The sequence below is a fragment of the Pholcus phalangioides genome, unplaced genomic scaffold (assembly GCF_987345545.1).
Source record: "Pholcus phalangioides strain wild (caught in Gottingen) unplaced genomic scaffold, Ppha-v1.0 ptg000008l_1, whole genome shotgun sequence".
In the NCBI taxonomy this organism is placed as follows: domain Eukaryota; kingdom Metazoa; phylum Arthropoda; class Arachnida; order Araneae; family Pholcidae; genus Pholcus; species Pholcus phalangioides.
The window spans coordinates 3,485,305-3,510,703 of NW_028301601.1; the positions used below are offsets into that span (position 1 = coordinate 3,485,305).

The window sequence follows — 25,399 nt, forward strand, 5'->3', positions numbered from 1 at the left end:
TGTCTACTGCAGTACATGGTGGCATGATGAGGAAGACGGGAGCTCAATGTTCGGTAGTTCGCAAAAAATACCACCAGCAATGTATACCACTCCATTAATTAATGTGTTTAAGCCATTAATTAATACACTTAAAACATAAGCTAAAAATATAGTGCGTTCAGTCTATATAATCATGTGAAAAATGACTATATTTGAATTCAGGGTCACACGCAAGATAGACCTTTGAAGCTTATCTGGGGGGATGGGGGGGCACGATAAATTTCTTAAAAGAGAAATTTTGATTTATTAGCCTTCAAATAGCATTGAAATCAACAGAAATTGATTGCATAAAGGTGTTCTCTTATGAAATTTTAATTTTTTTTACAAAAATAAATTTTTGATGATTTGGATGTGGGGGGGAGAAGCAAAGGAGGGTCGCGACCACCCCCAGCGTACGCCTCTGCTCCCAATATACGTTAAGAGATCGGAGGCAAAGCTGAAGAAATTTTGCTGGCAAGGGGGAGGGGGTGAATGTTTTGCTGGCAATGGGGGAGGGGGTATTGCTAAAAATTTGCTGACGTAATATTTGAATGGCCCCCTATTGAATAGCCGTCAAATCACCCCGTCATAACCTACCAAAATTCTTTTCCGTGTCATATGATTACAGTAGAACCTCTCGATAACCCACACCCATAGGACCATAAATTTTGTCCTAACGGGGGGAAATGACCACCTATGAGGAGGTAGGGTATACATTGTAACCTCATTTATACCACTTTTACATCAATACGACTTTGGCTTCGGTCGCAATTATTTTTTACATTTTAATGTTAAAATGTATAGCGTGTCTTTTTTTAATGCGAAAAATGTCCGCTAAAATGTCCGTTAGGTAAGGTTCCACTGATCCCTTTTTTGAGGTTTACATGGAAAACACTTACCCAGAGCAGCCACCCCAAGCGAGTATGCGACAGGGACGGTAGCACAGGACCCCGAGTTTTGGGGCGGGGGGGGGGGGAAGCCACATTTATAGTAATAATAATTTTTTCATAAATTCTGAGTTTTTATCTAGAAAGAAATAATTCCAGAATTTTCATCTCTTCTGAATTTTCACCAATTCTGGAAACATTTATTTCACTTAGGCCGCGATTACACTATAAAAACTATCGAAAAGCTCTTTCATAAAACTTGAAAAGTTTTACAAAATAATTTTTACAAAACTTTTATAGTGTAATACCGGCCTTAAACTGAATTTTGATCTATTCTGAAAATTTTCATCAATTCTCTCTAGAGAAGCATTTCTTTCATTTATCCTGAATTTTCACTGGTGCTGGAATTGCCTTTGTCAATTATTTTCCTCATTCAAATTCTTGGATTCTGAACTTTCATTAGGTCCTAATTTTAACTGGTTTTGGAATTATTTCATTCATCAATTTAAAATCCTCTTCAGTTCGAGATTTTCTTAAATTACTAATTTACATTCAGTTGTTTGTGTGCATATATATATATATATATATATATATATTGTATAGATACTTTTCGGCATTCCTGTATATTTTGTATGAATGTAAGGGTTTCTCGATGTTTTAACTGTTAAGACGCCTCCGGCCCGCCATTATTTTCGCACGGGGACCCGCGTCTGGTAGGGGTGGCCCCTGTAGCCTACCAAATGTATGTGGGTACGATTAGAAGATTTTCTACAGTTTTCGAAATCAAATATACATTATTAGGAAAATACTCAGTTCCCAGAATCGCAACTTTTGTGGTTACTGAATAAAACAAAATCAGCATCACATTAGGGTCAGACACGACGTTATCACGCGTAATTCGTAGGATCGAATTCTTATCTGACTAAAAGATTCGGTTTCAGTAGCCTCGTGTTGATAGATGGGTATCAAAACATCAATTCAGACAGGCATCACATTATGTTACATGGATAATATTGATTAAAAAGGTCAGGCCTGACCTTGTCCCACATTATTTACTGATAGCGTCAATTAACAGACATCGCAGCAGAGACACCAACACGTATCGAATATCCAGTTGGATGTGGCCGTTATACTTATATACAATGAAAAGATCCATTCACTTTCGAATATGTACCACTTGCAGACTTTTACTAAATTTCGAAACATTATCAAGTATAATTATAACAATACAGGGTATCCATAATTAAAGAATCCTATTGCAATGCTGCCTACAGCCGAAACCAGTCATCAGAAAATTGTGAAGTTTTGTGGATGACTTAATAAAGAGATGGGAATTTCTTTCGGCCAAAAAAACTTCCAAATATTGCCACCAGAGGGCGTTTCATTTATAAATTACACTTTTTTTTGTGGCTAAATCTCATAAACGTTTTATAGACAGAGATTGGACAGCATCATATTCTTCTTGTTGTTCTAACCACTTCGTAGTCCTCTCAAGGCAATAAAAAGCTTCCTCACTTGATAGTCCTTTTTTGGGGAGCAAATTTGAATTTGTCGACTGGAACGCTTTCGCTCAACCGATGTTTCGGTTGATCATTATTCGGATACTCGATGCTCTACTGTACTACTACTTGACCGTACATTCACTTCATACAACAGTATATAGTAAAGTTGAGTTTGAAATACCTCAATCACTGCCAGGTGTTGTGAAGATATCTGGATAGATATTGCACAGGCACCCAAGAATGGAATGATGCATTGTGACAGATTATGGATTGCACAGGTCACAAACGATATGAAGGCTGCTAAGTCCCAAAATTGCCCAGATTACTGCCAGGGGTTGCACAGACATCTGGACATTGCACTTATCGTAAATGCATAATGAGGGTGTTTTGTTTTGTTTTTATTTTCAAACGGCAGCTGAAAGTGAATATTGCCTAATTAGTTCCCAGATGGTATAGCAAAGCCATCTCGACACTGCACAGGCGGCAGGAAACACAATAATGTTATTGAAATAGTGACTAATTCCTAATATTTCGTAAGTTGCAAAGAACTTCTTGCAATAGCAGCTGAGTCAGAATATTGCATAGGTTCACCTGGAATACAGTGATGCTCTTTTTATCGACTGCAGATGAGTCCAAACAATTGCCAAGTGGTTTCGCAAAAATATCTGAATATTAACAAATTGCAACAAAAGCAATGACGCTGCAATGACAACTGGGACTGGATTCAATACACAGATATCAAAATGTATGGTCGATTTGAAATTCCTATAAAACAGGAAATATTCAAAAAAAAAAACCGAAGATATTTCGTGTCAGACGAGTATATCGTATATTCCTACCGCTTCCCAGTATTTCACTAGATAATAATAATGCGCATCGACAGAACAATGCATGAAATGAATTATTCTAGTACCATCCTGGTCGCTGTTAATACCCCTTTCCATAAATTTCTACTGCTCGATTCCCATCCGTAGTGTATGTATTTACTGTAGTATACTGTTTACTTAAAGTCAACACACACCGCATTCAATTCCAGACTTCCACTAACACAATATCGTATTTTCAAACCTAAAAAATAGAACACGGAATTCCGTCTAACAAAAGAAAACGGAACATGTTCCATCGGATATTCCAAAAAAAAAAAAAAAAAAAATCAGAATACATTGGAATTTTCGAACATTCAGACAAAATACCGTCGTAGAGTTTATTTCGAGTCGGAAAATAAAACGTCATATTACTTCTACGGACCAAGAACATTGTATGTATATTATGCGTGCGGTGCCCCCCTACCTATATGGTTTTTTCAGAGATTGAATGCTCGGAATTATGTGTACCTAAAGGGTGAATTGTCCCGGAAAATAAAAATTCTTATACACGGAAAGACGTAGGAAGTGACTTATCTCTAGGGGTTTTTTCCCGTTTCCAGGAGATTCTGAAGATACTGTTATTCCTCCAAACTACAAGGATTGAAAAGAAACAGACTTTTTCTTTGTATTGTATGTGGTATGTGTATCAGGATTCTTATTTTATTTTTTCTTGTGGACTATCAGGAGGTATCCTTTAACCCAAGGAAACCAGACAGATGAGGTCATCTTTTGCTCGGGGAAAAAAAAAAAGAGCAAATTCCTCTCAGTACAATCTTTTCGTGAGATCAATTCTTGGTGTTTCCTGGTTTTTCGTTTCATCTGAAGTGTTCTTTATTCTTCTTCTTCTCTCTTTTCTTGTGGAAATGGTATGGCATCTTGGGATAAAAAAAAAGTGCCATAAACTTCAAAATGGCTCCGAGTTTACGATACATTTAAGAGTTATGGGGATCTCAAAGTTACGTTAAGGGTGGATGAGTCCTGGAATAAAGATAAAAAAAAACTATCGGTACGTGATAGTTTTATCTCTCTTTCCAGATTCGAGATAAGTTCGTGTCCATCGATGTGAGGTGAGGGTGGCTGTAATGTTTTATTCGAATGACCCCAAGGGTTTTGGATCATACACGTGAAAAATAGTAGTGCTTGTATATATCGTATTCTACTTCGTATAATCCACGGTTTAGGGCCGTATTCATGGTCATGGTTCAAACTGTAGTCACAATTTTTGGATAAGAGATCAACAAAGATTGGTTAAAAACCTGAATTTAGCAAATCCGTGTCGATCTCTTATCAAAAAATTGTGACTATAGTTTAAACGATGTCGGTGAATACCGCACTTATGTATTAAAGTAGCGTTTCTCAACCTATGGTCCGCGACGATGGCGTAGGTGGTCCGCAGGCAGACGCGATAATTCAGTTCTAACTAGATGGAAGATTGATCAATTGTTGTAATTGATATTATAGTAATATCCCCACACATATGGATTCACCAATAAAAATTAGTCCTCATACTTGGGTTCATTATGCCTCGTCAAGGGAAAAGCGGGAAATTGCGATCATAAATACGGGGTATAACTAATTTGCAGCCCAAAAATGTGGTTTCTTACAAATTTGATAGATATTGCGAAAATTGGGTGAAGGTGGGGGAAATGGGAAGTTGCTGAAAAACGAAACTTTGACGGGAAAAGAACATCCATGTGACCTGATTGCTGTAAAATACGGGACGTAGCCAATTGCCTTTAGAAACGTTGCCATAAGTCTGCAAAATCACCTAATTGTAGTTAAAATTGTTGAAAAATTGAGAAAAAAACAGTTTAACTTGACAAGAGATATGAATATTTGTATTTGTACCCAAAATTATCATAAGTTATAAAAACGCTGTTTATTAACGATTTTAGTGAACATTATAAATTTATATAAACATCATTGAAAAAACGGGACAAATGTATAAAAAGAAATTCAGAACCACTAAAAATACAGAAATGTCCCTTAATACGGGACGCAAGTGGTTCGTCGAATTCTTTCAGACATTTTACGGGTCCTTGGGTTCAGAAAGGTTGAGAAACACTGCATATTAAAGAAATCGGAATTTTCGGGTCTCATTTCTGCACGAAGGACTTGACCTCACATTTTAAACATTTATTGTTCAAAAATTTATTGCAATATATCAGTTTGCCGGAGGTAAAAGGCACTTATGCCCATTTTTATCAATAATGGAATAACGCTATTTTAATTTGCTGTACTTCTGTTACATTACACTTACATATTTGTTATAATCATCAATACATCTTGACGAGGTCCCAAAAGTGGCTGGAGTCAACTGGATGGCAAAAGCATCAGACAGAGTAAAATGGAAAAATTTAGAGGAGACCTTCATCCAGCAGAGTATTGAAAATTGCTGGTGATGATGACACATGCATGTAAAACGAGCAGGTATGCTTTTGGAGATCAAAATAATAAGGAAAACCAGATTTATTAATTCAACTCCTTATATCGTTTATTATCAGATAATAGCATTTGATTTTTAAGGCGAGACGACGTAAGTCGTGTTGTTATTGCATAGGGGATTTCTAAATAAATTCTGGGGGGGGGGGGCACTCAGAACGGTGTCATAAAATTCTGTGGTTGTTGGAGCACCCACTGTGGCCCTGGGTCTGCCAACCACTGTTGGGATCCTCGTGTCTTACCCAGAAAGTGCTGAATAAAACAGGGAGGCCCCAAAAATATTGAAAAATTTCTCAAATTCTGGAACTTACGTCCTCTATGAATTTTTAGTTTTCATCAATTTTGGAATTATTTCTCACATATTTTTGATTGTTTTATGTTCATCAATTTCCGATTGTTTTATGTCCATCAATTTTCGATTGTTTTGTCAAGTAATTTTCGATTTCACTCCTGATTCCTATTCCGACGTTATTAATATTCAATTTTAAATAAATCCCGAAAAATCATTTTCAGTCACTCAAAATTATCATTAGTTCTGGAGTCTTAAATTAATTATCTTTTCTTATTGTTTTTTTTTAATCTTTTAGTGAAAATTTTTTTGTTTAAATATTCGGTCACGCTTATAGGACGTAAGTTTTTTGAAAAAAGTGAAAATTTAATAAAAACATAGTCCTATATACACGAGAGTAAATATGATATATTCTTTCTACAGTGCCTATCATTAGCAAATATCGATTTGCATAAATCAGCTTCTTTCGTATTTCCGCTCCTCCTTTAATTTGAATGCTTTTGTTTGATTGGTTGATGTGTCTGGCAACACGTGCTTCTAGGTAAATAACTGCAAAATGCACCTACAAACTTATCTCGTATTGTTCCTTTACATCAGTCATTAATAGAATTTACGCAATACGTTTATGAGAGAGAGAGTGACCGTTTCGCACTGTATGTGAAAAATTAGCAGAAGAATTCTGTGGTGTTTGGTCAGAACATGATATCTCCAAAAAATGGCTTTTCGATCTGCAAGTAAGTTTTGCTATAACTAATTAGAAGTGAGATAAATGCACAAATATGTGCATACGACTAAAAAACATGCTGATGTATGATATTTCCATTTTTATTTGAGTGTATGCTTTATTTTTGATTTTCGAGTGGCAATGAAAATGGTTATATATCTCAAAAATGTGATTTTGGAGTTGTCATGTTCTGACCAAACACCACAGAATTGTGAGGTGAGAAAGACAATAATTAAACTCTTCAAGTAAAGAAAACACCAAAGGGTAAATAAAGATCCAGAAATATTAAATAAAATTAACTGCCCGAGAATAATATGTTTTAATGCGTGCCTATGGGATATTGCGATTCCTCAATATCCCATATACTGACAGTGAAATGATTTATGAAACCGCATAACTAGGAAATTGCATATCAAGGAATCCGACAACGTTCGAGAGCGATCTTCTATAAAATGGTTCGGGAATGAACTTTAATGACTTTTTTCGTGATAGAGAGTGACTCCAAATGGTGAAAACAATAATATAAATTTTGGACTACCCATGTCATTTTTTATGAAAAAGTCATTTTTACGTCAAAGTTTAAGCAAAACTCGTGGTATTCAAAGTACGATTGCAAAAAGATTTTATGAATGGAATGTTTTGTTATTTTCACAGTACATTTATATAGTGGTGGTGCAGGTTATGAACTAAAATTCAAAGGATTGTATGGTATGCTCATAAGTTATACTCGAATTTGTTTATGTACGTACGAATTTTTTTGAAATTTCATCCTACATATCCTTTATAAAACGCTGTAATTAGACAGATATATGTGATAGACCTCAGATTTTGGTACATAACTTCAACAATATAAAGCGAAATACTATATTAAATTTCGTAATGATATAATGAATCGATTTTTAGAATACCTATTCCAAACTCAAGTAAAATGTCAAAAATAGCATTCTTCGTAAAACACGTTTAAAGTTTTCATTCCCGCATTACTTGTATTTAAAACGCAACATTAAAGTAAATCTAACTTCGCTTCTAAGCGTCATATAACCAATACAAGGCTCGCTTTGGAATAACAACAAATGGGGCTTTCATGGAAAGTAAAAACATGAAAATCGATATTTTTTTCCAAGATGACGTTTTCAATGTGGTCAGATACATTAAATCAACACAAATTCTTCAAATCTACGGGAAGATTATCTGCATATTTACAAAAACTTGAAGCATTTGGTTTTTCAGACACATTTGCAGAGGAACTACAAAAATTTTCATCCTTAGTTCACGCTGGTGACACAATTTTAGAAATGTTAAATAATTTTGAAATTTGGAAAGAGTAATTTTTCTTCATTCCTCAATATTTCGTTATTGATGGACGAAAAATTTTCATATCGACGATATACGATAATATTTCTCTCATAGTAGAGAAAGTTACATCTGAAGATTATGCGTGGATTATACGCAAGAAATAAGGATACCGATGTGCACACTGTAGGTCATACGTTTAAAAGAGAACTTTCATAATCCTTTCACCTTCATTGACGAGATATTTAGCCTTCTCAAAAGCCTTTCATTTCAGAAATGGTAATCCCAAATATCTTGGAAAACTAATTCTTCAATGGAGTACATTTTCCCATCTCTCATACCTCGTATAGGCTAAAAATCGGAAGAAAACCTATTTTATAACAAAAAAAAAAGGAATTTTCCTGGGATTTTGTGGATTTCTACTATACCGGTTAAAATGTCAAGTTATAGTGTAAATATGTAATTAGACCAACTGCAAAATATCAAATTTTGTAGATAATATATATTTAATCAAATAATTATAATTTACTGCATTTAATAACATATAATCGCATTTATTAATATGATATATAGTTGACGCTAAATATAAAAATGAGAGTAGGTACTATATACATTATGATGAATGATTAGTGTTAAAAGAATAGCATTAATTATAACTTAATGACGTCCTAACAGGCTGATGAAGTGACATTCTGTCACTGCCCTGTTGAGTGACACTTTCTGCTTTCTATTTCCCCTCCAGCTTACTTAAGCTTTCTTTTCCCCCTAGATTAATAACCAAATATGGGTAATATTAAACTCTAAGTAGTTTAAAAATAAAACATATACAACCATGGTGAAAATCGCACTACTAGTCCAGGATGGCTAAGAAATGACTCAGGGGTATGCACTGTTTGCCAATTTCAGTCGGAACCCACAGGCCACTATGTCATATTTAGGATTTAGGATATATCAGTAATACTAAACAGTAGTGCTCCTTTTATTTTGGTACGCAATGGTGAAGCAGACCAGCACTTATTTTGTAAAATCAAAGTTTTAGATGCTGCTGTATCTTCATGATCAGTACCGGCGTCTTTTTTTCCCTCGGAGAAGACTTGTACCCGGTGTTTTTCCGGAACTCCTTCAACACCGGTCTACCGACAATTTAAGAGTGTTTCCCGAATTGGTTTCTTAGCAATTTAAAATCATTCTGTATTGAAAATGAAGGTGTCAAACACGAACTAACCATCCGAAATGTCGATACAAAAGTTGATTTTAATTAAAATACAAGCCATATTCAATTCTCGTTCAGAACGTTATTCTCTTAACAGTCACGGCAATTATTCCCGATCAACTAGAAAAAAACCTATTTAGGTTCGAATACTAACTATATCGACCATATTGCTTTTCACTGTTCCTCCAACGAGTAATTATCGTTAGTCCAACCTAACGGGTAATTAACTTTACCAACACCTGCTTTTCACGTCAAAAAATCTCTCTGAATAACGTCACGAAAGGATGAAATTACTCCCTAAATGTACACAATGCGACATTTACTTTTTAAAGTCAATTCTAGCTGCGGCAACCCCTTTAATTCCCCCTTTGTTTTTGCCTCAGTAATTCATATATTAGTCGTGTTTTCTTCTAACTCTCCTTGTTATTTTGCCAAAGTCAACGGAACTGAAACCTAAAACGTTTCCTAACTGATGGATCTAATTCGGTTAGTCGCAAAAATGAATCATGCATTCGCTTTAAAGAAAAAAAAAATAATAATAATGATAACGTCATTTGGAAGTCGAGTCTCATATCGATCTGAAAGTGGCATTCATCGGAATGAATGGAAATACAACTCCATAATGACTTCTCCCAAACTCCCATACCCTTCCATGAGAACATTAGGAATCTTGAACAGATCTGCACAAATTGCGGTCTCTCTCTCTCTCTCTCTCTCTCTCTCTGTGTTTGTTTATTTTTCTCCTTCTTGAATTGACAAAAAAAAAGGACCTTTTTATGTTTCGAAGCAGTTGACGTAAATGGGCTTTCTTTAATGGCTCTGCTGTTTAATCGGATGTTAAGGAGAGGACGTGCTTCATTTTTCTATATATGTTCACGATACAATGTTTTGTTTTGAATTGCTTATCGAAGAAAAGAGAAATACAAGGTGATTATGTGTATAAGAGGGCCGAGATTAGATAAATTCCGAATACAAACGCGATACGCGATATTTATTGTAATCGGTTATTATATGGAAAGAGAACAGAGACAAATATCTGATTAAGAGGGCGCGAGATCATTTTCTACGAGAAACGCACGTTCACCGCTATTTTAATAACCGGACTTGGAGATTAAACTCACGGATATTAAATTGCAGTTTTGGGCATTCGTGACTGAGCGTTAGTGCGGTAGCAAAATTATACACATTTGCAACCGGTGACCGGTGTACGATGCGATATACGTGGATCTCTCTCTCTCTCTTTTAAGAAATTATTTTATTATACTTTACTGATCGTTAAAAAAGTTTTAGATGATAGTCAGTTAATTTTCAAGCGCAATACGATAATTAGGCAATTATCGTGTTGTTTTGTTGATTTATTTCTTCGACTAAGTTATCAATAAACTGTTTCCTGCCTTTAATTACTGATAAATATAAAGTTAAATGAGCAATATATTAAACATATTGCGTGTGAAAAAAAGACGTGGATCTCTTGAATACTATGCATACATTCGATCATTTTAGAAGTGCATATGCTACGGTAAACGTGATAAATCGGTTAATATGCATACTAACCTATTGTCTTGGTAAGTTCGATAAGTTTATCACTTTTACAGGCGAATATGCTTAATACCCATACACCATTGGTAAATTTGTTAATTCCTAAAATACTTATCGCTTCTAAAGGGGGATTGTGCATAACACTCAAGCGTCGTTGGCAAACTTGATTAATATTGGAAAAAACATCACTTCATAAGAACCAAGTGTCGTTGGTTAATTTGATAAATACTGGAAATTTATTGCCTTTGCATGTTATTATGCATAATACCCTAGTGTCATTGGTGAATTAGATAAATATGAAAAAAATTCCAAATTAGTCTCGTATGCAAGATGAATATAGTCCGACACCGACATAACTTAGAAGAAACTTATCAAAGTTATGGAAACGCTCTGTGGTATTATGCATAATCACCTATTATTATGTAATACCCGCATTTATCAAATTTACCGTAACATATAGCTTCTCGTAGAATATATGACATCTTTACGTGTTTTGATCGGATGTCACAGTCTTAATACACACTTAATATTCAAGTGCTGCTGACTTAGGATAGCGTCTAAATCATAGTTTCCCAAACTTTTTGTTCCATCGCCCCCTTCCTCCAAATTTTTTTTCTTCTCATCGCCCACTAACTCAAGAGTCAATCCCCCCCAAGGAGCAATATATTGCCCACTTGGAGTGGGCAATACGCTAAATATTGGATATATAAACACGAGCTTGTCACTTGATGTTAAATTTGTAAAACTAGAAATTACATGGGAAATCTATGTGGCTAATGACTTGAGTGCACCAAGCTCTCAAGTAACTTACTTGTCAAAATAAATAAATAAAAACTAATGCAATGCAATGATGAATTAAAACTCATTTTCTGCTCTTTGTAGACATTCACATCACTGCTTAGCCAGTGTCTCGCATGCTTGACTGTATAGTCGATGATACTCATGATAGATTATATAGACGGTGGCACACATTCATAACTGCCTGACTGGCGATATTCATGTTTCACTTCATAGCAGGTGTCATGCATGAATAATTTGTCAATGATGTCACGCACGTATCAGTGCATAGCCGGCGTTAAGCGTGCATCGTTTCATCACCGATGTCACACACGCATCATTACATAGCCGGTGTAACGCATGCATGACTCCGTCTCTGTTGTCGTGTATGCAATGCATCATCACCACTGATGCCGTGATGTCACGTATGCAATGCATTATCATCACTGATGCCATGATGCCACGCATGCAATGCATCATTACTGATTTCACGCACGTATCATTGCACAGCTGGTGTTATGCGTGCAATGCATCATTACTGATTTCACCCACGCATCATTGCACAACTGGTGTTATGCATGCAATGTATCATTACTGATTTCACGCACGCATCATTGCACAGCTGGCATGCATTGCTTCATCACTGATGTCACGCATGCATTGTTTCATCACTGATGTTACGCATGCATTGTTTCATCACTGATGCACGCATGCATTGCTCTATTACTGATATCACGCATGCATTGTTTCATCACCGATGTCACGTATGCATTGTTTCATCACTGATGTCACGCATGCATTGCTCCATTACTGATATCACGAATGCATCGCTTCATTACTCAAATAATGAACGCACGCAAACATTACAGCATTGCAGGCGTCACTCATGCATTACAGGATTACAGGCGTCAATCACGCATTATGGAATTCTAGACGTTAATTCTCAAGCATTATAAAATTTTCAGGCGTCTCTTATGCCATCTGTAGTAGCTGGTGTTATATACGCATCACTTACCATGAATAATTTCTGGTAAAACGTGCAAAAGCAATTAATAAATGCATGGGAATCAAACCATTCGTGCGCGTTATGGTTCATCACTAGATGACAGGACCAGAAAAGGGGGGGGGGAAAGAAGCAATACCCTGACGGAAAAATTTTGGGTCGGCAAATATTCGATAAGCACAAAAAAAAACTAAAAAATCGTCGAATTTTCTAGTTGCGGGTCGGCGCTAAACCATGTCAGCCCCCCCCCCCACAAAATTCCCAGTTACGGCCACTTGGGCCCATGAAATTGATGAATACTAAAATTTCCCAATCATTAATTTCAACTTCTTTGGCTAATTAATGCTGCTATTCCCCCCCCCCCCTCCCAACGTGATTCCGGCATAAAATATCGAGTTTTCGATCAATACGTAGTGGTTTGTCTTGCGTTTATTAGAAGAAAAAACAAAAATAGAGAAACACAAAAACGCGTGTGTGAGCTACTAATAAATAATTTTTCCCCCTTTAATTAATGGGGAAAAAATTTAGTTTTTTTGTGTGAATTACTCTTTTTTGATTAATTATTCAACATCAGAAATAACATGGGAATCATTCCTGACAATATAATACGCAAATTCTTCGGGGAGAAAGAAAAATGGAAAACCTCGTAAAAAGATGAATCGGTTTAGATTTGTGAATATATAAGAATACACAAAAAGAATACGAGATTAGAATTCGTTATCGTTAAGCTTTCTTCGGGGAAAAAAATATGTCTTTGAATAACTTCACACTGCGGGAGGAAAAATCAATTATTTCCTGGAACTCGTTCCTGATTTTAACGTTTCGTTTTGTTTTAAATAAAAAGCTAAATAATCGTCATAAAAATTTTTCAAAAAAACCTAATAAAAATTACAAAGCAATTAAGCGTTTTCAAATTACCAGAGCAATGGCTGAAAGAAACTGATAAACATTCCATAATTAATTATTTTGTGAAACACTCTGAATGTCAAGTATCACGTTTATTTATTGCTTATATATTTTTCAATTCATTTTCTAATCTAAATGAAGTTCAATATCTTAAATCATGATGCAGATTTTTCTATAAATGATGATTCTCAAAACTTCACACGAAAGCTATATGGGGGGGGGGGGGAGAGAATAGAAAATATTTTAATATGAATAAGCTTAACACACAAAAGTGATGGCAGATATTTCTCTCTCGCTGAACGTGTGATTTTCCTACTTCCCAGTGCAAATGCACACACAAGAAGGTCTACTCTTCTAAAATGTCCCACACAGTGAGAAACTGACCTCTCCGTCTTTCGAATAGCGCTGAGAAAATTTTCTCCGGTTTTTCAAGCTTCCGATTACGAAGGTAGATGGCTGCACCTAACCACACATTAACGCGCGTGAAACCATGGTATACGTAAGTAGTTCTCAACGTATGGAAGCCCACAGTTCGTTTGATTTCTTTTTTGTGAGTGGAAGGCCCAGTTGTACACACGACTAATAGGAAATAAATGGATAAAAATAAAACGTTGAACCACTCATATGGCCTGGTTTGGCTGATGTTAGGGCCTGATACCGGGCCGCGGCCCGGCGGTTGAGAAACGCTGGTATAGGTAATGCCTGTTCGCTCTGAAGTGGACAGTGACGTGGAAAAAGTTCCCCCTTGCTGCTGCTGCTGAGATGCAAGGTATTTCGGAAGCACGTGTGAAAAGTCCGGGTATTAACAAAATTCGCGACAATCAAGCAGTCACGAAAGTGCCAGGCGGGCATGGTTGCATCGCCAGTGTCATTCGTACATCGCTTTCAAACATGAATCGCTGTCTCACTGGTGTCAAACATGAATCGCTGTCTCACTGGTGTCAAACATGAATCGCTGTTTCACTGGTGTCAAGCATGCCTTGCTGTCTCACTGCTTTCAAGCATGAATTGCTGTATCACTGGTGTCAAGTATGCATTGCTGTCTCACTGCTTTCAAGCATGAATCGCTGTATCACTGATGCCAAGATGGGCGGTCAGCGGTCATGTCTGTCTGCCTGTCTGTATCACTGGTGTCAAGCATGCATAGAACTTAAAATATGTCTAGTTCGTGTCATGCATGAATAGCCGTAAATTCATGTCAAACATGCATAGCCGTAAATTCATGTCAAACATGCATAGCCGTATGTTCGTGTCAAGCATGTATCGCTGCATCACCTGTTCCCCTTATTCATAACATCATCGCCAGTTTCACTCATGCATCGTTTCATGATCGGTTTCCCGCATGCATCGATGTACTATCGATTTCAAGCATGCATCGCTACTTCAACGGTTTCACGCATAGCCACTGCTACGTGAGTGTCATGCATGCATCAATGCCTCACAAGTGTTGAGCATACATCGCTGCACCACTGGTTTCACTCATTCATCTCTGCATCGCCAATTTCACGTATGCGTCATCGCACGTCGGAATCATGCATGTATCTCTGCATCATCAATGTTAAGCACATGCACCACTTCCCCTCTGGTGTCAAGTACGCATCGCTGCTCGTCGTTGTACATCACACATCGCTGCATCGCTGGTGTCACGCATGCATCACACCACACGCACACACGTCTACTCTTATTACATTCCTCTTCAGTCCTCTTACAATCCTCTTCATTAAAGAAGAGAAGAAATTACATGAGGAAAGAGAGAGGTTGAGCGTCCACAGTGAAACAGAAGCCTGAAAAACTTATCACACAGCTAACACCCAGCAATCTTACCAACGCATAGCAAATATTTGCATATAAATCTCCTACAAAATGCAATATTTACTCATTTTTGTCGTGTATGTGTCTTTGAAATCGATTATCTGACGGTTACGTACCTGAAACCTTTGAAAAGTTAACCGTAAAGTTTTCCCAGAGAGGAATCGCTTCCATCTTATCAAATCACAAGCGAAAAACGGTGGTATCGAATTAATATTCTTCTGCATGTATATGGTGCGCGTTGTCTCTGCAAGGCAAATTCACCGAGACCCTATTCATGTGCAGATTATTCTAGTTCGGGTCCAAGACATGCCGCCCTATGTCTCAACAGAATAATAATTATGTCTGACATGTATGTGTTGGTGCGTAAACGAAAGACTCTCATTTATTCTCTCTGGAGAATCGAACGGAAAAGCGAACAAACTGAAGTGGTTCAAAGTCCAACACCGCCATCATTCAACAAGCATTTTCTGTCGAATCTCATGTAAAACATTCAGAAATTTCCATCACTTGACATTCCTAATTCCATACATCATGGTGAATTATACCGAACTTATATCCTCCGAATCGCAAATGTGACTCGTACAAGTACGTGAACGGAATATTTCTTAAGAAATTTCAGATTAAAACATCAAATTTCCAATTAATGTTTTCCATTAAAAACGTTTTTCCTCGCCCCAAGATGTTTTTCTAGCAATGCAGAGGTTACGTAGAATTATAATGCAATACATTGACTTCGAGAGGACGAGGAAAGAAATTTTAAGGGGGGCGTGGGGGGCCTTAAAATATCAAGTTCTTACTAATCCTTGTTTTAATGAGTTTTGGAAGAGCAAGGCTTCAAATGACTCGCTCCAGCGAATATTCCTAGGAAATTGCGTGTTTTCCGGAAGAAAGGATATTGGAAAGCAAAAACGTCAGTCCGCCTCTCTTAAAAGGGTTTGTTTCTGGGTAAAAGTAATGCAACTAAAGTGAGCTTCTATTTTTAATGAATATTGCTTTCCCCCCATTAAGTGCTTGCATATAATTCTTAATTTTCAAAGCTGTGGAAAACCAATGTGGCAATTTTCAGCAAATGCATTTTTGATTTCCACGGCTGAGTTTTTATTGTTCCGGACAATTTTTCGCAAGTACTTGAAATAAGCAGAAGATGGAAACACGTTACAAATTTATTTACAGAACAGCAATTTTTACACGTATTTACAAGCAGAGATATACGCTAACCACATCAGAGTTCTATTATTGAGCCTCAAGTCCAACAACACTCTCTCTGTTTTTATAGATGCGACAAAAATTCTAGAGAGAATTCTTCTATATTATCATAAAAATTAGAACTTTGCCTGATTTTAATTTATGCAAAAAAATTGACACGCTTTTAAGACAAATAAAATTTCGACTGGTCGACGCGTTTCGGCTCTGAAATGGAGGAGAGCCTACATCAGGACCTCGTGATGAGTAATCACACGAGTGAGTCGTTAAAGGGGTGATGTTTACGTTTGATCGTCCAGAGAGTTCGCCTTTGTACTTGGCAATATCATCCGGAGAGTTTGCCTTTGTATTTGGCAATATCGTCCGGAGAGTTTGCCTTTGTATTTGCTAAATACAGAGGCGAACTCTCCGGACGACCAAACATGAACATCAAACAGGACGTATGGTATTTTACTGGTGAACCGTTGATCCTAGAAACATACTTCAATTAGAAAAAGTTTCCACATAACGTGTAGTACTGAGATATAGAATGCATGTTTCAAGGGGTTTGTATAGTTATTAAAATATAAAAATTTACTTTTATACAGTTTCCATATGCTCCAAAATCGAACTAATATGTTGCCCTGTCTGTCCCGATGTGCCAAAAAAAACATTCCTACGTTTCTAAGTACAATATTCACTGAGATATTCGAATATTAAAAAAAAATGGAGGAAAGTTGGGAAAAGAGAGCTTTAAATACGGGTATACCGTTTTACCCGCATTTTATGCCAGTAATCTTACTCGATCTAAGTTGTATTTTAATCGTCACATGAATAAAGAATTACAAAATCATCAGAGCGTATGTAATAATTTTACCAAAACAATTTTAACCTACAAAAATCATTGATGAAAACATTGAAAAGCAATCGAACCAAAATGAATCCCTGCGGAACTTCTCTACTGACGTTATGAAATTATTTAAGAACTGAATGAATTGCTAATTTTAACATTTTGTTTTCTATTTCTTAAGTACGATCTGAACCAAAGAAGCAGTTCATCTCTAACACCGACATGATGAACTTTACTAACAAAAATCTCGTGATTCATGGAATCAAAATCCTCAAGGATATCATGAAAAATAGCTACAGTTTGTTTATCGGCATCGATGCTACTATAAGTAAATTTGCAAAAGTTTGGTAAAGCAGTTAGTTAGTTATTTTTATAAGAGAAAGTCGTGAAGCGCGTAATACGGAAATGTTTCATATAGCGGTCATGTCGATGAGCAAGTTGGAATGTCAAACATGCAATAATTTTTTTTTTTAACGTTTTAAATGCAGGCGAACATTTCCTGGATATGATCGGCCCTAATCTTAGGAATTTCTTAGGAAAACGCCATTGTGAAATGGAAACAAAAGTGTCGTAAATTGTCATTTAGTCTGAGGTGGTTGTTTTTCATCGACGTTATAAGCAAGGTTCATTAACATAATTCTCTATGGAAATCAGAATTAACAGCGAATTATCGACGTTATAACCGAGGTCTTTATTTGACTGTATTTCCACTTCTATTGCTTACTATTTCTCTCGGAATCCCTAACAATGACTCCGGGAACCCCGGTAGGTGTCTTTCACAGAATTAGGTGCATGTATAGTGTCGGGGAAATGTCTGATAAGAACAGAGTTTTTTGGGTAAATTAAGTGGATGGGTTACATACTCTTGACCATTTTATTGGACGTCGAAATTCCAGACATCGCAATGCTGCTGCATATCAGTCGAAACACTGAATGTCTACTCCACATTCCACTCAATTAATCAGAAATAATCCCACTTGAAAAGATATCCTTTTTTTATTCGACATCATAACACGTTATCGAAATAAAACTCGAACATGTTTATCTTTAGACACATCGAGCATATTTTATTTATTTCTCGTTGTGTCGGTCGATTTGGCCTCGGCAAGAAGCAACGCCAGGCGGCGACGGAGTGCCGTTTATAGGGTTGTTGACAAAGGCCCATTACGGCCGGATGGACTCGTGGGCTCGCCCCGTTTTTCCACCAAATAATACGTCCATTCATCAAAATCAGAATAAAGGCTTTTATTGTCTGGGACATCATCATCGCCATGTTTTTTCGCCTTTTTTCTCTTTTACAAAGCGGTAACTTGTGTTATTGCTCCTTTTTGCAGCCAGTGTGTTTTTTTTTTCTCTTTTAAGATAGGCTTTCTTAACTTCTCTTCCCTATAAAGACCGGAGATATTTCTTAGGTCTAGAAATTGCCATGAAGTAAGTAAGTAGTGATGGTGACCTTTTGACCCTGGACATGTGTTTTTTAGGGGTTTTTTGTGCTGCCAGTTCATGAATATAGTCATCCATAGCTATTAAATAACTCTTTCAGCAAGTTTTTTTTTACATTTTGTAACATGGAGTTTATTTCATTATTTGTCGATGAATACGTGTGCTAATCAATCCATTCTATATGAGTATTGTTGCCTTTAAAGGGGACACAGCACATGCTAAGATAGTGTAGAACATGTGTGCCTGAAAATTTTTTTATGACAATTGTGACAGATTAGTTTATGTCTGAAGTCTGTGTGTTATTTTATATCAAGGTGACATCTATCCGAATTCGGAAATTACAAATCTGAAGGTAATTAATTGTAAAAATGCTCTAGGCTCGATTGCATCCTGTGATGAATATCGAGTACTATAGCCCTTGATAATAATGTAATCACAAAGTATACAGCAAAAAAGTTTAATTTCACACGGCTGTCATGTGGTTATAGCAACCTCTTCTTCTATCAGTCAGATTTCGGTGTTTCAAACTTGTCCCGAGTGTTCTCGGAGGGTTCCCACAACTCCGGGGCTGCTTTTCGAGCAGGTATCTTCATTTAAAAACAACTGGGCAAATCGTTCGGAAAATTTTGATCGCGTGAACCTTATGCTTGTACTCAAAATTTCCAGTAAAAATTCAGTCACGAGTGCATTTAGAGGCTGACAAGAAATTAAATAATTAAAAAAGTTTTCGATCACACACACAACCCTGTATGGTAAAAAAACTAAAAATGACTTGCAACTTGAAAAATGTATTGTACTGACTTTGTGGTGCGCATTTCCGTAAGAATAGCACGTATATTCACGAAGATATAAACGTTTTACATAAAAACTACAATTTTCATCGCAAGTTTTTTGCTTATAACATGCGGAGTTTTCACACAAACAATTTTTATGAAATTCACAGAAAATCTGGCACTATACATAAGACACCATGTATAAAAATTTAGAGCATGATATTGTGTGTGTGTGTGTGTGTGTGTGTTCAATGAGATCTGAGCTTTTTTAGTGAACGATTTTTTTTCCACACATGCACACATAGAGAATATCTATATATTTTTTTCATAATTTGGTTACGAAATATATAGTGCAACTTATATAAAAATTGCGGATGAATGTCGTGAAAATTCAGAAAGATATCGTCAGATGTAATTTAAGTTACTGGGTGAAAGTACTTGGGTGATAAGGGATTTTGCACAAATTGGTGTTCCGATCATTTTATGTTATTTGGTCACTTCAAAAATAAGCACACAGCTTTATGGGAATAAGCGAAGACATGTCTAATGCTATATAAGAGAAATGAATGAACATAAGACACGTGTGTGATGTCACAAAATGAAGAAACTGAACGCGATATAATCAAATTACACAAAATAATCGAAATACCTGTTTGTGGAAAATCCCTTATATCTGGATACTCTCACTCAGCTAGTAACTCAAGTTACAGCTTATGATATAGCGTATACCTTTCTGAATTTCCACGACATTCAACTGGAATTTTTATATAAGTTGTATAAATATCTGGAAATCAAATCATTTTCTACGCATGTGCGATTAAAATAATTTACTAAAATTGCTCATATCTCATTACATAAAAAATTTTCACATTCGTTTTAAATTATCTTCGTGAACATAAACGTGCTATAATCACGAGAATGTTCACACAGGTATTCCCCGAGTTGGTGCAATAATTTGTGAAAGTTACAAATCATTTGCAGTTTTTTATATCATGCAGGGTTGATCAAAAACTCTTATTTTCTTAATTATTTTTAGTCAGTCAACAAAATGCACTTGTGACTAAATTTTTACTGTAAATCTGCCGAAAAAGAAATGTAAAGCAATGAAAAAGTCAAAATTCTCTATATTTTATGTTCTTTAAATAAAATTAATCAATAAAATAATATGCTTAATGTATTATGTATTTTATATATGTTTGATATAAATAATTTATCACACTATAATGGCATAATTCTTCTACATTACATCACATCAAAACTTTCTGTCGAGTTTCCTAGTCATTGAGGCTATTCAATTTCGCTAGATGACTCTGCAATATTTCAACTTATGTATCACTTGAATCGTGATATGGTCCATTATATTGATTGTCAATTTATTGCAGATAATTATTTGAGTGAACACACATAATACTGTACTCGTTGGAAATTAGATGACGCGTATACAATAGATCCCGCTTATAACGTTCCCACTTGAAACGTTTTCCAGCTTAGTACGGATTATTTCAATGGTCTCAATGTTTTACTAATACCAAACGAGATTTTTTGTTTAAAGGTTTTTCTCGCTTACATTTTGCATGGCGCTTTTACGAAAAAGTTATAAGCGGAATCCATTGTATTTGTCTATCTAGATTCAGACTTCTAAAATCCTTTTGGATCATCCATCGTAACCTCTCGGTGAGTTTTAAAAAAGGCTGCCGTTCGGAATCGGCAATAAATTGTAGGTCCCGGTCTAATTCCCCCTCGTGTGCAGAAAATGAAGTGGTGAGACAAAAATGATCAAATGGTCAAATGAATGGGCACGGAATCGGGCAGATATGGATTCCGCTAAAGGCTGTACAAAAACGCTCCTGGGTTCTCTTTTTATTTGTTTTTTGCACCACCTGGTGGACATCAATTTCGCCAAATACGAAAATATATCATCGATTTCCTCAACCTTCTCCCAATATGTGTATTGTGCCATTCGGATTCAGTAGTAAAAAATTCCTGAAAGGAATGGCAACAATTACCGCGAAATGTAAGTGAATAGGTTACTTAGACAATGTTTTATATCATTTAGTGCGGGTTATGCTCAATAAATTGATCAAAACATATGCAAAGTGTCCCATAAATTCGTCAACAGTATTCAAAAATTTCATAAGTATTGAAGGAATTGTATATTGGAATCCAGTTTGAGGAAAAGATATTCTCACCGAGGAAGGTTATTTTTGGTACAGAAAAAAATTAGCTCAAATTTTGGTCCATAGAGAACGCTTGCATGGAAGCAAATCACTGGAAATATGCAAATCAGCGTCCTATGAAATGCAGGGTGGTCAGTACAAAGTCGGTATCACAGGGATTTCGAAAGTGTCGGAATGCTTGAGAGACTTTGGAAAAGCCGCGTATATCAGGATATTAAGATCTCGATTATTGAGCATTTTGGGGCTGTCAGGATTTCGATAGTGTCAGAATTTTGGTTTTTTCGAAATATAGGTACAATGGAACCTTTCATAAAGGACACACCCCCATTGTTGGGCACCTCCTATCAACATAAAATCACTAATTATGTTGAAGGGCATAAAAATGTACATATATTTTACTATTAATTAATGTACACGCTTTTTTCGCCGACAAAATTTTAGGTATCCGTTGCAGAGAGGTTCCACTACAGTGTGGAGATTCTGGCTTTGAGGTCTTTGATAATTTAACGATTCTTGCTCGGGAACTTACCAGTTGGCCTATAGACGGTCTAATTACACTCACGGGCATAATAATAACCACTGTTTGACAAAAATGATCGACTAATCATCATATTTGTCCAACTTATTATTTGGCCGTAATATTATTAGCACAGCCCTGAGAATGAAGAAAATCATTTAACACATTCTTTCGAAATTTGTATCTTCATAATGGTTTAAAGGTAAAGATATGTTGAAATTAATTATCTTCCCATTCAAAAGAATCCACCATAATAATTTCAAGAAAAGATGCCCTAAGAAGAATTCATACTATAAATAATTCTTAAATAAAAATGTCCGCCCTACTTTTCCACACGTAAATAATTTAAATTTATAACTTTTTTTTTTAGTCACTCAAGAGTATTTATTTGCTTTTTAACGACGCACAAGTGGCTCGTGGCGTTAACGAGAGCACCATGAAATAATAATAATAATGATGATGATGATGATAATGAAACAAAATAAAACATCTAGAAAGTTCTAGAATGAATTTACGCCCTCTAAAAGTCAACTCGACTAAGTAATATATTTTTTTATTATGGTAGCAAATTTCAGAAGTGCGGCTACTTGAAATTAAAACACATACAAAGTTAAGTCCCTCTGGAGAGGGTCCTTAACTCGAGTCAGCACTCACAAAAGAGTAAAATGGGTACCTCGTAAAATAGTCACAAAACTTTATATAACGTTATCAGGCAAAATTTTGTAAAGGTCTAAAAACAGATGACCAACCGATGACTGCGTGCGACACAGTGACGATGACTGACTGGTAAATTTGACTGTTCAAGTTGACGCGTATCGTTTCCGGCTAAAGATAAACGTGTATACACACACACACACGCACGTACGTACGCAATTTCTTAAGAACTCCGGAAAAGATTCTTAAGAATATTCGGGATTTGGGGGCACGTGTATCTCTATCTCATGTGGTATGACGTCACAAAAGAGATGAAGAAGAAGAAGAAGAGGAGGAAACCCCTTCTAGGCTTGTTAAGTATCTTATCTGGTTCTTCTTGAAAGATTGACGATATGGAGCTCTGAAAGAACTAGGTGCAGCTTGAAAAAAGCTTCTTGAAGTTTTCTTTAAGAGCCGGACTCTCGTAAATTTGTTTTTCTTCCGAGTATGACTTATGAGAGATAATTTCTTTTACAAAAAAAGGGGGTTTTGGCAATTGTTATGGAGATTTTGTGCAGATGCCAACTCAATTTTTTTGTCCAAAATTTGGCAGTTGATGCTCGGTCTATCAGCTGTTAGAGGTGTGTTGCGTGTATTTTCGACCGTCATTTCATCATCACTGATTCATAGTACTGTAATCAAAACCCTTTGTATAGTTATACAAAGGGTGTATACAAAGGCTATATACAAATATAGTTATTTTTTTTATTTTTCAGCATTTTAACCCTTAAACGCATGAGTTTTTTCGATATAACTTCTTTTGATAATTGTTCTCATAGTTTATGGCACGTATAGAAAGCCTTGAAATCATTTTTAAAAATCTATCTTGAATTTTATTGCTTATTCAGGGCCTTAAAAAGAACGTACAGAGCCTCAAAAATCGCATATAAAATGCATCCATTAAGCAATATCACTTTCTAAATACTAATACAACGTCACAATGGACAAAATGCCCAACGAGGTGGCTGAGAAAAAGATGCCCATAATAAATATGGATGTCATATATTTCAAAAATACAGCAACCCAATTAAAAATGAAATCATTCAGTCAATGCATAACTATTTCCATTGTGATTCAAACTATAATAGGAAAAAAAAATCGGGTTACAAACTTCAAGGTAAAAAAGAAATACAGACCAAACATTTCGACAAATTAGCGAAATCTCGGCCGTACGTACTCCGCAACAAACAGTTGTTGCCGTTAACTGGGACATCTACCAGAAAATTCAAAATATAAAATGCGAAGAATATGACGTCACTTTATGTGCAAGGGCGATTCTGAATTTTTTCATCTTCAAACTGGCTGCAGTAATGAACGTTTTAAAGCACCTTTATATGAAAAGTTATGCATTTGAGGGTTGATTTGAATGTCATATTCACTTGCTATTTCGTTAAACTAATTTTCCTTATAAAATTACAATTATTTTCTAGTTGTTTCAATTTCCCATAAATCAAATTATTTGTAAGAAAACGAAGAAGAAAATCTTCTTCATCAGAAAATCTTTGAATAAAGTTGTAGTCAATGTTTTGAGTGCAAAAACATTGCTCCTCAAAGTGAAATAAACATTTGTTAGACAATTTTTTCTATGCTCCATTAATCAACCTTTTGTGTAACAAAACTCCTTTCCTTCTATAATCACGTGACTAAAGCTTTGGACAAGTGATAAAACGTCAATGTTGTCTATCTTGATTTCCAGAAAGCACTGGATCGGGTTGTGCATGATACACTCTTGAATCGTTTGCATAAGAATTGGATTTGGAGCAACATATTGAAGTGGATAGAATCATGGTTGCGAGATAGATCACGGAAGGTTATATTATAGCCCACTAAACAATTAGGAATGTCTAGTCGGCCGTGGTTACAAGGGTGAACGGGGAATTTTCTGATTGGACCAGCCCATTCACGTGGAGTCCCTCAAAAAAGTGGCCTACTCTTTCACTTTTTATTGATGCACTCGATGAGGGTATTAATGGAATTGCTAGGAAATTCGCAGATGTTAAAATTAATAGGTGTAATTGGCGAACTTAAATATGATTGCAACATGATTTTTAGCATTTGAAGCCGGGTCAACAACCAAGCACTGCGCAGTGGAAAACCAGTTTTTCAGATGGAGCTACGCACAACGATGCGGACGGTGAAAAGTGCAACATTGTGTATCCTGTCAGAGTTTAGGTCAAAGCGTATAAAAGAAGCTATTATTAATACGTTTTGGTTTAGATCTAGTGAGAGTTGGTACATCAAAGAACTACATTGACAATCGACTCAAGTCTTCTCAACATTGTTCTGCGTTGGTCAAAAAAAAAAAATGAATAGAGAATGCTCGGGGCTTAATTCTTAAAAAAGTTTCTTCGTATTTTCATAAAGTGATCCTCCTGATTTCCCGGGGCTTACTTGGTTCGTCTTTGCTTGAAGTTTACTGTACGGTTTTGGAGACTTTACCTACAGAGGGACCAAGTCTATGTCTTGGTTGAAGGGACGCAGCGAAGATTTACG

The 25,399-nt window shown here is 36.1% G+C and overlaps 1 protein-coding gene across 1 annotated transcript in view; it reads left to right on the forward strand.

Annotated features, from left to right (window-relative positions):
• The window catches only part of LOC149083501 (pyrokinin-1 receptor-like), a 246,314-nt gene that overhangs the window by 219,370 nt on the left and 1,545 nt on the right, over positions 1 to 25,399 (forward strand). The window lies entirely within an intron of this gene.